Source organism: Nicotiana attenuata, unplaced genomic scaffold (assembly GCF_001879085.1).
Source record: "Nicotiana attenuata strain UT unplaced genomic scaffold, NIATTr2, whole genome shotgun sequence".
NCBI lineage: Eukaryota > Viridiplantae > Streptophyta > Magnoliopsida > Solanales > Solanaceae > Nicotiana > Nicotiana attenuata.
In genome coordinates this window covers 259,553-272,961 of record NW_017671286.1, presented here as the reverse complement: position 1 = coordinate 272,961, position 13,409 = coordinate 259,553, and positions in this window count along the sequence as shown.

Below are 13,409 nucleotides of genomic sequence, written 5' to 3'. Positions count from 1 at the left end.
AGCATCCTTATAAGTCCGTTGAAAGGAATTCAAGTCCTTTAGACTTAATTCATACTGACATTTGTGTTATGATGTCGACACTGTCTTGAGGTGGAAATTAGTAGTTTATTACTTTTATTGACGATTGCACTCGATATTGTTATGTTTATTTGCTTAATAGTAAGGATGAAGCAATTGAAGCATTCAAGCAATACAAGAATGAAGTGGAGAATTAATTGAATAAAAAGATCAAAATGATTAGAAGTGATAGGGGTGGAGAATATGAATCTCCGTTTGCAGAAATATGATCGGAATATGGAATTATCCATCAAACTATTGCACCTTACACACCTCAATCCAATGGAATTGCGAAAAGAAAAAATCGGACATTAAAGGAAATGATAAATTCTTTATTAATAAGTTTCGGATTACCGTAGAATTTGTTGGGGGGAAGCTATCCTTACAGCTAACCGAATACTCAACAGAGTACCCCACAGCAAACGCAATCTATTCCATATGAAAAATGGAAAGAAAGAAAACCCAACTTGAAATATTTCAAAGTGTGGGGGTGTCTAGCAAAGGTACAAGTTCCTTTACCTAAAAGGGTTAAAATCGAACAAAAAACTGTAGATTGCGTTTTCATTGGATACGCTACAAACAGTAAAGCTTGTCGGTTTTTGGTTCATAAATCCGATAATCCCGAAATTCATATTAATACGGTAATGGAACCAGATAATGCTGAATTTTTTGAAAGCATCTATCCGTATAAAATTGAATGCGAGCCGTTAAATGAAAGACCTAAACGACCTCAGGAAGAATCAAAGGAAAATACTCCAAGTGTAGAAGATTTAAGGCGTAGCAAATGTCAAAGAACATCTACTTCCTTTGGACCATTTTGTGACATTCTTGCTTGAAAATGAGCCTCAAACTTTTAAAGCAGCTATGTCATCTTCTGATTTAGCGTTTTGGAAAGAGGCAGTCAATGGTGAGATTCAATCAATTTTGGATAACCATACATGGGAATTGGTTGATCTTCCTCCAGGAAATAAGCCTTTAGGTTCGAAATGTATCTTTAAACGGAAAATGAAAGCTGATGGCACTATTGACAAATATAAGGCAAGACTTGTTGTCAAAGGTTATAGACAAAAGGAAGGCCTTGATTACTTTGACACTTACTCGCCAGTAACGAGGTTAACATCTATTAGGGTGTTAGTGGCACTTGCGGCCGTGTATGGTCTTGAAATCCATCAAATGGATGTTAAAAGAGCATTCTTAAATGGAGAATTGGAGAAAGAGATTTACATGGAACAATGGTCACGCCCAACTATTCCTTATAAAAAGGACAAGCGGTCGTTGCAAATATAATCTGAGTATTTAGCCCAGAGTCGAATCCCACAGGGAATTAACCTACCAATTACTTTTGTTAGGCTCACTAAATTCTTCGTAATCAACTTCCCAGATATTTGGACTAACAATTGGTGATATTTTTACTCACTAGAACTGAGTAAATTTAAGTAAACTAACAGCTAACTATGACTGAGTTGTTAACAAATAAGAGAAGAGTCTAAGGTTATGATTTCCCGTATTGATGGAATCCCTTCCTGTTATATTTCGCACAGATTTGCCTAATCGTCTCTATCGATCATGAGCACTCTTACTACTGTAAATCTGTCCCGAGTAATTATGACAATTTACTAGACGCACTCTCCCGAGTTACGCTAGCTGGCTTTTATTACAGCTCACTTTAGATCGCACCTAAGGTTTCGTATCCCTAATCCCACCTTTAAACCCTCGGTTATTGATTCCTCATATACTTTGGGAGTGGTGTTGTTCAATAATTACCCAAATATGCACTCTCTCCCGAGTAATACATACTAAATAGGCACAGCTAAATGAGGATCCTATCAATTAACTACAACAAGAACGTAGTTGAACAAATAGAGATTAAACCGGACAACTATATTAACATAACAAGAAGTTCATCCTCAACAGGTTACATCAAAACCCTAGAAAAAATAATTAGCTACTCATAATCGTGTTCATAATAGCAGCAAAATTCAACATGAATGATAAATACAAAAGGAAGAAAGGTAGAACTCGATGTCGAATTATCCTCCTTGCCTCTTGCCTCTTCTTGCCTTTAACTAAATTGTAAAAACCTTGATAATGTCTCTTTGGGCGAGCTGGGCCTCTTATAGGTTAAGTGGAATTACCCCCAAACTCCCAAGTTTACCCCTGAACTTATGCGCTCCGGACTGTACTAGCGCAGCCGCGCTCGAACTGCGCATATTACATAGTGTTCTGCCTCGATTTTCTGGACTAGCGCGGTCGTGCTAAGGCCGCGCTAAGATGGTTCAACATTTTATCTCTTCTTTTCTCTCTTCTTTCACACGTACTCAGCTCCGAGGGGATTCCCTTACTTTAATTTAGCTCCAAACATTGTCCTAAGTCCTCATAAGCGCAACTTGCTCCTGCAAAACATGAAATTCACAATTAGAGCCAATTTATCATCATTTAACCATCCTAGAACAGTGAAGCATAGTCAAGTTGGGGCATAAACAGTTGCCAAACTACATGAATCTAGCCTATTATCAACACCCCACACTCAAATCATTGCTAGTCCCCGAGCAATCCACTATACTCTATAAAGGTTCCTTCACTAAGCTTTTCCCTAACGTATCACACCAAGAACGAATCACCAAAGTTACGTCTAGTAGTGTACCATCTTTGCCTCAAGAGTCGACTCTCACATGCCGTGCAATATTCATACTTACTCAAATTACTCTATACAGAGGTCAAGACTTACCTTTCCTTCGTGAATCACATGCCCTCACATCACACAAGAGGGTAGTTCCAAAAATAATAATATTAAGAACAATTCGAAACTTAGATAGACAAAATTCGCTCACTCTCAGAAAGAAAATTCATATGCCACACAGATGCACCATAGGCTTACCCATAGTGTACTACTCTACTAATCGAGCCCATTCAGTCTAAGATCAATTAGGACTTCATTTCGTTGTAATGTAGGCTAAGGGACGGGTAGGATATATTTGGATATAGTGACTAACCTCCCTACGAACTTTTAATACAATCACATTCGCATTCAAAACCATACTTATGCCAGTCCAGATATTCCACCACTCTTCTATTTATAATACCCCAAACTCCATTAGGTGCAATTGTATCAAGCCACCACTTATCAATTAGTACACTTACTTATTCTCTTTTGTTTTCTTTTTTTTTTCTTTTTTAGTGGCACTTATTCTTTTGTGTTTCAAAATACTGCACCTTTTCTCTATTTCCTTGGTTCCACTCAAAACTAAACCACCACACCACACTTTAACTTTTGCATATTTCATAAACATTCAAGTGCTCATGGGAGGTAAAGGGGTTCAAACAAATGGGCCGTTCAAACAATTGGGTAAGGTTTGTAATGTGGTTGCCAAAGAAACAGGCTTATAGGCTCAACGGGGTTAACTACGATTTATCACATTTAGGTGGGTGTACTTTATATATCTGGTGGCCAGCGCATCAACACGTGTACCTAAGTCGGCGACCGAGGTACGCAACCCTGCCACCTACTGCTCTAAAGCTGTGAACCAGGTAACTCGAGCAGCCCCAGATGGTCCTGCAGCCTCTGCAATTTGCTCATGGTCCGGTGACTCGGCCCTTGCTTCCTCTTGCTCATCCTCCCCTTCCTCAGAGTCATCGGATTCAGCACTATCACCACCACCAGCTGCCACAGGCTCCTTCCCAGTAGTTACCTTATCAACTCGGAACTTGGAGTCTCTTCGCACTAACCTATCCACATTCAAATTTTCCGGCACCCGAGCTGCCCGCAGAGTCTAGTAACTAATGAAAGGAAGAAGAACCCATACCTCTTTACCAGACAACAGGTAAACATCTCCTCGTGAATGAGCTTGGCCACGTCAATGTTGTGACCATTTACAAAGTACCAAATTAGAGCAGCTCGAGGAGCATTCACCTCCGTGGTGTTAGAAGACGGGATCAGGCGGTTGTTGATGACATACAACCAGCAATTCCCTTCAAAAGTGAGCACCGCGAAATGAAACTTCTTCCCATACTTCATCCATACAATTTCCTTGCCGGGCACACATATGGTTTCAAAGAACATCTCCCACTGGGTGTATTTCCTCCCATACATTTCATAGTAGTCGTCGTACTCCCCCACAGGTGCGGGCAGCTAGTATATCCTTCGAATAGCCTCAACAGAGGCATCCACGGCCTTCTTGCGCGCAGTTACTACGCCATTCACATGTTCCTTTATGTTAGCGTAGAATTCACAGACAACCATCAAATTCCCCTCGCCCGGCTCTTCAAAAAAGATTTGGAGCCCCCGCCTGACCAGCTCAGCATACAAGTTAGGGCAGCCCAGCTGGAGCGACCCTGTATCCATGCCCCTCTCCGGTATTGGTTTCTTAGGGGCCTTATCCGCAAAGCGGTCCTGAGCCTTGGCGGAGACAAACCTGCTGCTATCAAAAGGACGAGTAGGAGCTGACCCGCATGCCCTGGACGATCCAGCTTGACCACTGGATGAAGCACCGGTGGTTCGGCATTTCCTGGAGGGAGCCATAGTACCTGGAAGAACAATAGCCTTAGCACAGCACAAAAGGTGTGACTCAACTGCGGTTACTCAGACTTCACTCGCACAATTGGTCACCATTACCCATTTACACTTACTGTGGCATTTAAACAAACACCTTGTGGACATTATATACCGAACCTCCAATTCAAACATGTTGTAACCCCAAGACCACCACAATTTCACCAAATTCACCCACTAAGTTAAGAGACAACTCCACCAACATTACCACCCACAAGCACTACACAAACACTACAAATTACTACAAGGAAAAGAGAAGAACAAAAAAAAACTACTACATAATTAAGAAATCAAAAAAACATCTACAAAACTTGAAATAAATAAACAAAAAGAAAACCTTACCTGCAGTGAGAGAAGGTGGTGAGAAGTGAAGAAGAATAGTGGAGGGTTGGGCTTGAGCCTTGGGGAATTTGGGAATGGAGAAGAGGGGAATTGTTAGAAGAGGGAATTTAGGGCTGGGGTTTTTTTATTTATGCGTTNAACTTCTTTCTCAGCCTCAATCTGTGTGTTGGTTTCTTCCTAGGCAGGTTGTACTATCACCTCTGTCAGTTTTGTCGAATCATCCAGCTCAATGGGCACTGGTACAAGTGTCTCATCCTGTCTGCTTTCTCGAGCCCTCTCTTGCTCCAAGTCTAAGTCTCTACCATTGCATAGACTTACTGTCATTAGCTGCTTCGGGCCTTGATCTTGTGGATTTACCAGAGTGGCTGCAGGCAATGTCCCATGAGGACGATTATTCAAAGACATCGAAATCTGCCACATTTGCACTTCAATATTCTTTATAGCTGACTCATGTGCATCTACTCTTTCACTCATTTTCGCATTTGACCCAATAACCTGCTGCATCATTGCCTCAAGTCTAGCAAACCCATCTTCCTGTCTCCCACCATGTTGCTGCTGAGGAAGATGATAACCCTGCTACTGATTTTGATTGTTTTATCCTTGTGGCCTTTGGTAGGGCGCCATATTATTGTGAGGTCGCATGGCTCCCGTATTTCCATTGTTGTGTTGTGGCTGGACTGGCCTGTATGGCTGATTCTGCTGGCCCCAATTCTGACCACCCTATCTCTGGCCCCCATAGTTAGACACATAATTTATGTCCTCAAGGTAATGATGATGATCACTTTCAGTATTCTATTGGCTACCAATTGGATGACTAATGCAAGATGTGCATAAGCCCCCATTGGTTGTATCTACAATGTGCACTTGCTGCTTCTGCGCTGACTCTTCCACCTTTTTGGTGAGTATACTCATTTGTGTCATTAAGGTGGCCATATTTTCAGCAAGAGTGTTGGATGGATCTAAGGGCACTGAGTGAACTACTGGAGTGATATGTGCATTCCTGGTTGTCCACCCCGAATTCTGTGCCATCTTGTGAAGCAGGACCTGACTTCTCTCCATGTTTTGCTCAAGAATGCTCCACCATCTGAAGCATCAACATTAGCCTTCACGCTATCTGTCAGACCCATGTAAAACTGCTGCCCCAACATCTGCTCTAGAATACCGTGGTGCGGACATATGACCAACATCCCTTTGAATCGTTCCTATGTTTCTTGCAGTGTTTCCATTGATTTCTATTTAAAGCTCAAAATGTCATCAATCTGCTGAGCAATCTTGTTCGGTGGATGAAACTTATTCACAAATTGCTTGACTAACTCCTCCCAAGTCCTGATGGAGTTAATGGGGAGAGAGTTTAGCCAAGTCTGGGCAGCTCCTGTCACTGAGAGTGGAAACAACAACAACTTTATTGCTTCCTGAGTTACGTTGGGCTGCTTTTGAGTTTTGAAGATTGACAGGAAATGCTGTTGAGGATCTTCAATGTATGACCCCGAAAATAGTCCCTTGTTTTACAACAAGTGCAACATGTTGTTTGTGATTTGAAAAGATTCGGCCTGTATCTGCGGGACTAATATCGCTGTGGCCAAATTCTCAGTTGTGGGTTGCGCCCAGTCATATAGAGGAGCCTCTGGCACAAGAGGTGCCACTACTTGCGCAGCCGGATCTACCTCGTGATCCCCCATGTCTCGTTCAAGTTGTTCAGTTGATTGTTGTTGTTTGTTTTTCCGGTTGGCCCGATTCAAGGCCTTGAAAACTTTTTCGGGATCTGATAATGCTTCAAATACTTCACCAGTTCTCGATGAGTTTCTAGGCATGCACATATACAACCAAGTTAACAAACGTTAAAATTTCAATGTCTGGATTGAAAATAAAGAAAACTGACTACACTAAGAATTTTTGTATTTCTTTCAATTGTAATTGATAACACCGTTAATTCCCCAGCAATGGCGCCAAAATTTGGTCACGCCCAACTATGCCTTATAAAAAGGACAAGCGGTCGTTGCAAATATAATCTGAGTATTTAGCCCAGAGTCGAATCCCACAGAGAATTAACCTACCAATTACTTTTGTTAGACTCACTAAATTCTTCGTAATCAACTTCCCAGATATTTGGACTAACAATTGGTGATATTTTTACTAACTAGAATTGAGTAAATTTAAGTAAACTAACAGCTAACTATGATCGAGTTGTTAACAAATAAGAGAAGGATCTAAGGTTGTGATTTCCCCTATTGATGGAATCCCTTCCTGTTATGTTTCTCATAGATTTGCCTAATCGTCTCTATCGATCATGAGCACTCTTACTACCGTAAATCTCTCTCGAGTAATTACAACAATTTACTAGACGCACTCTCCCGAGTTACGCTAGCTGGCTTTTATTACAGCTCACTTTAGATCGCACCCAAGGTTTTGTTATCCCTAATCCCACCTTTAAACCCTCGGTTATTGATTCCTCATATACTTTGGGAGTGGTGTTGTTCAACAATTATCTAAATATGCACTCTCTCCCGAGTAATACATACTAAATAGGCACAGCTAAATAGGGATCCTATCAATTAACTACAACAAGAACGTAGTTGAACAAATAGAGATTAAACCTGGCAACTATATTAACATAACAAGAAGTTCATTCTCAACAGGTTCCATCAAAACCCTAGACAAAATAATTAGCTACTCATAATCGTTTTCATAATAGCAGCAAAATTCAATATGAATGATAAATACAAAAGGAAGAAAGGTAGAACTCGATGTCGAATTATCCTCCTTGCCTCTTGCCTCTTCTTGCTTTCAACTAAATTGTAAAAACCTTGATAATGTCTCTTTGGGCGAGCTGGGCCTCTTATAGGTTAAGTGGAATTACCCCCCAAAATTACAAGTTTACCCCTGAACTTATGCACTCCAGACTGGACTAGCGCGGCCGCACATATTGCATAGTGTTCTGCCTCGATTTTCTGGACTAGCGCGGTCGCGCTAAGGCCGCGCTAAGATGGTTCAGCATTTTATCTCTTCTTTTCTCTTTCTTTCACACGTACTCAGCTCCGAGGGGCTTCCCTTACTTTAATTTAGCTCCAAACACTGTCCTAAGTCCTCATAAGCGCAACTTGCTCCTGCAAAACATGAAATTCACAATTAGAGCCAATGTATCGTCATTTAACCATCCTAGAACAGTGAAGCATAGTCAAGTTGGGGCATAAACAGTTGCCAAACTACATGAATCTAGCCTATTATCAAACAACCTGAGGGTTTTGTGATTCCTGGTAAAGAAAAGAAAGTGTGCAAACTTGTTAAGTCGCTTTATGGACTTAAACAAGCACCCAAACAATGGCATGCCAAATTTGACCAAACGATGTTGGCAAGTGGGTTTAAAATCAACGAGTGTGACAAATGTGTTTAAATTAAAAACATTCCAGGTCATGAACTCATTGTTTGTTTATATGTTGATGACATGTTGATAATGAGCAAAAGTATGGCAGATATAAATGTTACTAAGAGCATGTTAGCTAACAAATTCGACATGAAAGACTTAGGAGCTGCTGACGTGATCTTAGGAATCAGAATCCATAAGACTCCACAAGGTCTAGCATTATCATAGTCTCATTACATTGAAAAAGTACTTGACAAGTTCAAGTATTTGGATTTCAAGGTTGCCAAGACTCCAATTGACGTGAGTTATGCACTTCAAAAGAATGAGGGTGAAAGTGACTCACAACTGGACTATGCAAGAGTATTGGAAAGTTTGATGTATATCATGAATTGTACGCGACCACATATAGCATGTGCTATTAGTAAACTGAGTCAGTTTACAAGTAATCCCAATCAAATACATTGGATGGCAATGAAACGAGTTTTGGGGTATCTGAAACATGCCCAAAATTATGCTTTGCATTATAACAAATATCCCTCCGTGATTGAGGGATACAGAGATGCAAATTGGATCACCAGATCATCTGAAGTTAAATCCACGAGTGGATATGTCTTGACAATTGGGGGTGGAGCAGTTTCTTGGAAATCATCCCAACAAACATGCATCGCCCATTCTACAATGGAATCAGAATTTATAGCTTTAGATAAGACCGGTGAAGAAGCTGAATGGCTCCGGAATTTCTTGGAAGATATTCCATTTTGGCCCAAACCTTTGGCACCTATTTGTATACATTTGATAGTCAAGCGACAATAGGCAGGGCTGGGAGTATTATGTATAACGAAAAATCTCGTCATATACGACGGAGACACAATACCGTTAGACAACTACTTTCTAGTGGTGTTATCACGATTGACTACGTAAAGTCAAGAGATAACGTGTCGGATCCACTTACAAAAGGCCTATCTAGAGAGGCAATTGAAAAATCATCAAAGGGAATGGGGTTAAGGCCTAGGACAAGTCATCATGGCGGTAACTCTACCTAGCAGGCTGGAGATCCCAAGAGCTAGGTTCAAAGAGATCAAATAAAGTTATGAATGACGGTTCAACATGCCAAATAACTCAACCCATTCTCGTGATGAAGACAATGTTCAAAATCGAGGTAAAGCATTAAGGCTTTTTGATGAGTCAATAAAGCTTAAAGCTTTTTAATGATTTGCTAAGTTTGGCAAGATATGACCAGATAGTGTGTTTTTAGGATTACACGCTTAGGAATCACCTATGTGAGTGTGAAGTGTAAGCCGCTTCAAGGGGAATGAAAGTAATGCCCATTTTCTAAGCACTCATGAAATCAGGCAGTGTTCATGGCCGAAACGAACACAACCGTGAGAACCATAGATGGTTAAGGATTGATTGTGTGAGTTATGTTGTCTAGGTATACAACAAAGCTCAACGGTTCAAAGATATCAAATCTACCAATTGACCGAGTATATCCGATATAAGTTCACTACGGAAAGTTCAAAGGAAAACCTACTTATCCAGATGCAATTAATTCTTGCATGTAAAACACATACGCGCCCGTGCATTCCTTTATTTTATACTCATTCCCCATTCATGTGGGGGATTGGAGCGATGGGGTCATTTTTCAAGCACGAATAGAACGATCTAAAGGGGTTGGGCTTTAAGCTTGGTGTAGCTTAAAGAGGGTAAATGGGAAATGGAGGAAAAATAAAATATTTGAGTTTCCCTCCTTGGCAAATGGACATTGTCCCATATTGGAGGAAGAAAAGACTTTTGATGGGTATATATACAGTTGCTCTTCTTCTAGCTCTTAAAGACTTAAGAAGAAAGCAAGCCTCGCACCGTCATCGTCGTCGCTCGCTCGGCTCGGCTTCAGCTTCGGCTTCGGCTTCTGATTTGGATTTGGATTTGGATTTGGATTTGATCAAAGATCGATTGATTGATTAATCTTTTTGGACAAAATTCCTTTCAATTAATAACCCATGACACGCGACCCGGTCCGGTCCGGTTTCTTTCCCGGATTATTTTACATCCGTTTTCTAATTTTTTCGCAATATTCCCACCTGTTCCAACAACTATGACTATTCTGAAAGGTTGCAAACTTTTTCAAAAACAATGTCAAATGGGCTATAAATATGCCCTGAATCCCAGAATTTTTACTTATAAAATTTTCTGAGTATCTTCTTCTTCTTCTGCACAATATTTTCCAGTGTGTTTTACGATCATTGAGTGGTTCGCCGTTCACCAGAGCTTTTGGTACCAATACGCTGGTGAGTTAAATCGTTCTATCCTGGAAGGATAATATCCCAACACCTCGGGTACTTGGGGGGAATAATTTCTTTAAGGACACACTAGGCATTCGGTGAACTCGATTTATTCCTATACTGTTTTTCAGAATTTATTTCGTTAAACTAGTGTTACTAACTTTTTGTTTCTGTATATATTTCAGAACGTTTAATTGTTTATTACAGCAATACAGTTTTAACATCAGCAACTACTACACCATACCATATTTACTACACGATTAAAGGTTTTTATTTATTCATACTCGATAATTATACTAAAACCTATTAAATATATAATTAGTGTCTTTTGCATACACTAGTTATCATGACTAGTTAGTGCATGCATATTGTCATCTTAATTCATAGTGTATTTATATGGTGTAAAGATCGGATATAAGTAAGTTTTTTTTTTTCTTAATTAAGGTACCTAAACAAAGATGATATGAGTTAAACCAAATGAGTAGGTCAAAAATAGTAAAGATAAGCATAATATATACTAAACTTTGATGTGAAAAGAAGGATAAAGTAAAGTGCAAATAATACTATATATATAGTGTAAGAAAAATGGGCTTACATTACTAAAATATTTGGGGTATTTGCATCTATACCCGCTTTTTGGGTCACGTTTTAACTTGTGTCCGCTTTGGAAAAAAATTTGCAAGCGTACCCACTTTTTCGCGTAACTTTAGCATACGGGACTGAAGTAGCAAAGGTAATGACGCAAAACTTCAGCATTCTAGTAGACGGGCCTGAAGTAGCAAGTGTGCTGAACCAAGTGTGCTGAAGTTTTTGTTTGTAATTGCTGAACTTAAGCATAGTAGCTGAAGTTTTGTTCTCTATTTATTGAAATTTTTGTTTGTAATTGCTGAACTTAAGCATAGTAGCTGAAGTTTTGTTCTCTATTTGCTGAAGTTTTTGTTTGTAATTGCACTAAATAAGCTGAAGTTTTTTTGTCTTGGATTCATTAGTTTTGTCATTAAGCTTTTTCAAAAACTTCATTAGAAGATGCTGGAGTTATTTAGTTCATTTATAAAAACTTCGGCACTAAATAAGCTGAAGTTTTTTGGTCCTGGATAAGCTTTTTCAAAAACTTCAGCAGAGATGCTGAAGTTATTTAGTTCATTTGTAAAAACTTCAGCACTAATTAAGCTGAAGTTTTTTTGTCCTGGATAAGCTTTTTCAAAAACTTCAGCAGAGATGCTGAAGTTATTTAGTTCATTTGTAAAAACTTCAGCACTAAATAAGCTGAATTTTTTTTGTCCTGGATTCATTAGTTTTATCATAAAGCTTTTGCAAAAACTTCAGCAGAAGATGCTGAAGTTATTTAGTGCATTTGTAAAAACTTCAGCACTATAAAACTGATGTTTTTGAAAAAGCTTTCTAACATACTAGTCAGATTGAAACACTAGTAATTCATGGTTCAATTTTCTTAACACACGATTATTATGGTGTCTGTACCCTGTTGGTGCAGAAGCTATATTGTAAAAACAAATAAAGGATGAGCAACTGAGAAAGGGAAAGATACAATACAGAAAGCAAAAAGAAGAAGAAAGAGAGAGCGAGAAGCTTCATAAAACCCTCATGAACTTGATATATGAGTCATCGGGATTCAACATATATCTGTATTACTGTATATTCATAGCAGCACCAACAGCAGCAGAATAAAGAAGAAGAAGAAGAAGAAGAAGAAGAAGAAGAAGAAAACGAATGAGGAGAAAGGGGGCTGAAGTTGTTTAAAAAGTGGGTACAAGTTAAAACTTTTAAAAAAAATGGGTATAGGTTAAATGGGGGCGACAAAATAGGGCGCCCCGTGCAATTTTTACAAAAATATTTTATTTATATGCGATTTAATGATAGTTCATAACTATGAGCCCAACTATGAGTGTGATAATAAGTTATCGGGCTGTGCACTTTATGTGTTTGGTGGTTCTAGTGTGGTGATAAGTGTAAGCTCAACCCGACGAGGCTGGTAACAGGAGGGCCCATCAGAATTTCATTAATTACACGTTCCCCTCTATAGCCCTTACAGAAATACACAATCAGAATTATTTCATAACATTTGATGGGTGTGATAGTTGTCCATTAACCTGTCATATTAAAGGCTAATCTTTCATCAATTCGCGGTATAACTTAAACATATACTTTCTCCGTTCCAATTTATGTGAAACTGTTTGACTGGGTACGAAGCTTAAGAAAAAAATGAAGACTTTTGGAATTTGTGGTCCTAAACAAGTCCAAATGGGGCCCAGAGTATTTGTGTGGTTATAAAAGCTTCTCATTAAGGGTAGAGTTGTAAGTTTAAGCTAAATTGTTACCAAATATAGAAAGGGTTCATTCTTTTTGGAACAGACCAAAAAGGAAATAGGTTCACATAAACTGGAACAAAGGGAGTATGTAATAGTAATATTTATCATTCTAAGTTATTCAGTAATTCTTTTTGGTGGTCACCTTGTTCTAGCCGATTTTAGTATTGCCATTTCAAGTATTGTTCTTGTTGGGCTTCATATGTCGGGATATGAATCAAATAATAAATATTCCCTTTTAGGCGCTTTACAGGCAATTGCTCAATCAATTAGTTATGAAATACCATTATCTTCACGTGTGTCATCAATATCTATACGTGTAATTCGGTGAGACCTAAAATATCTGTTCTTCCTAATCTAAATTTAATTTTGTGTCCTAATACCATATTTAATCTTAGGTTATATTATGTCAATGTTCTTACATAGGTCATAGAGGCGCTGGTTGTGCTTGGTTTTAAACGTACTTGGAAAAATCCGCCGACTAAAGTGAGGTA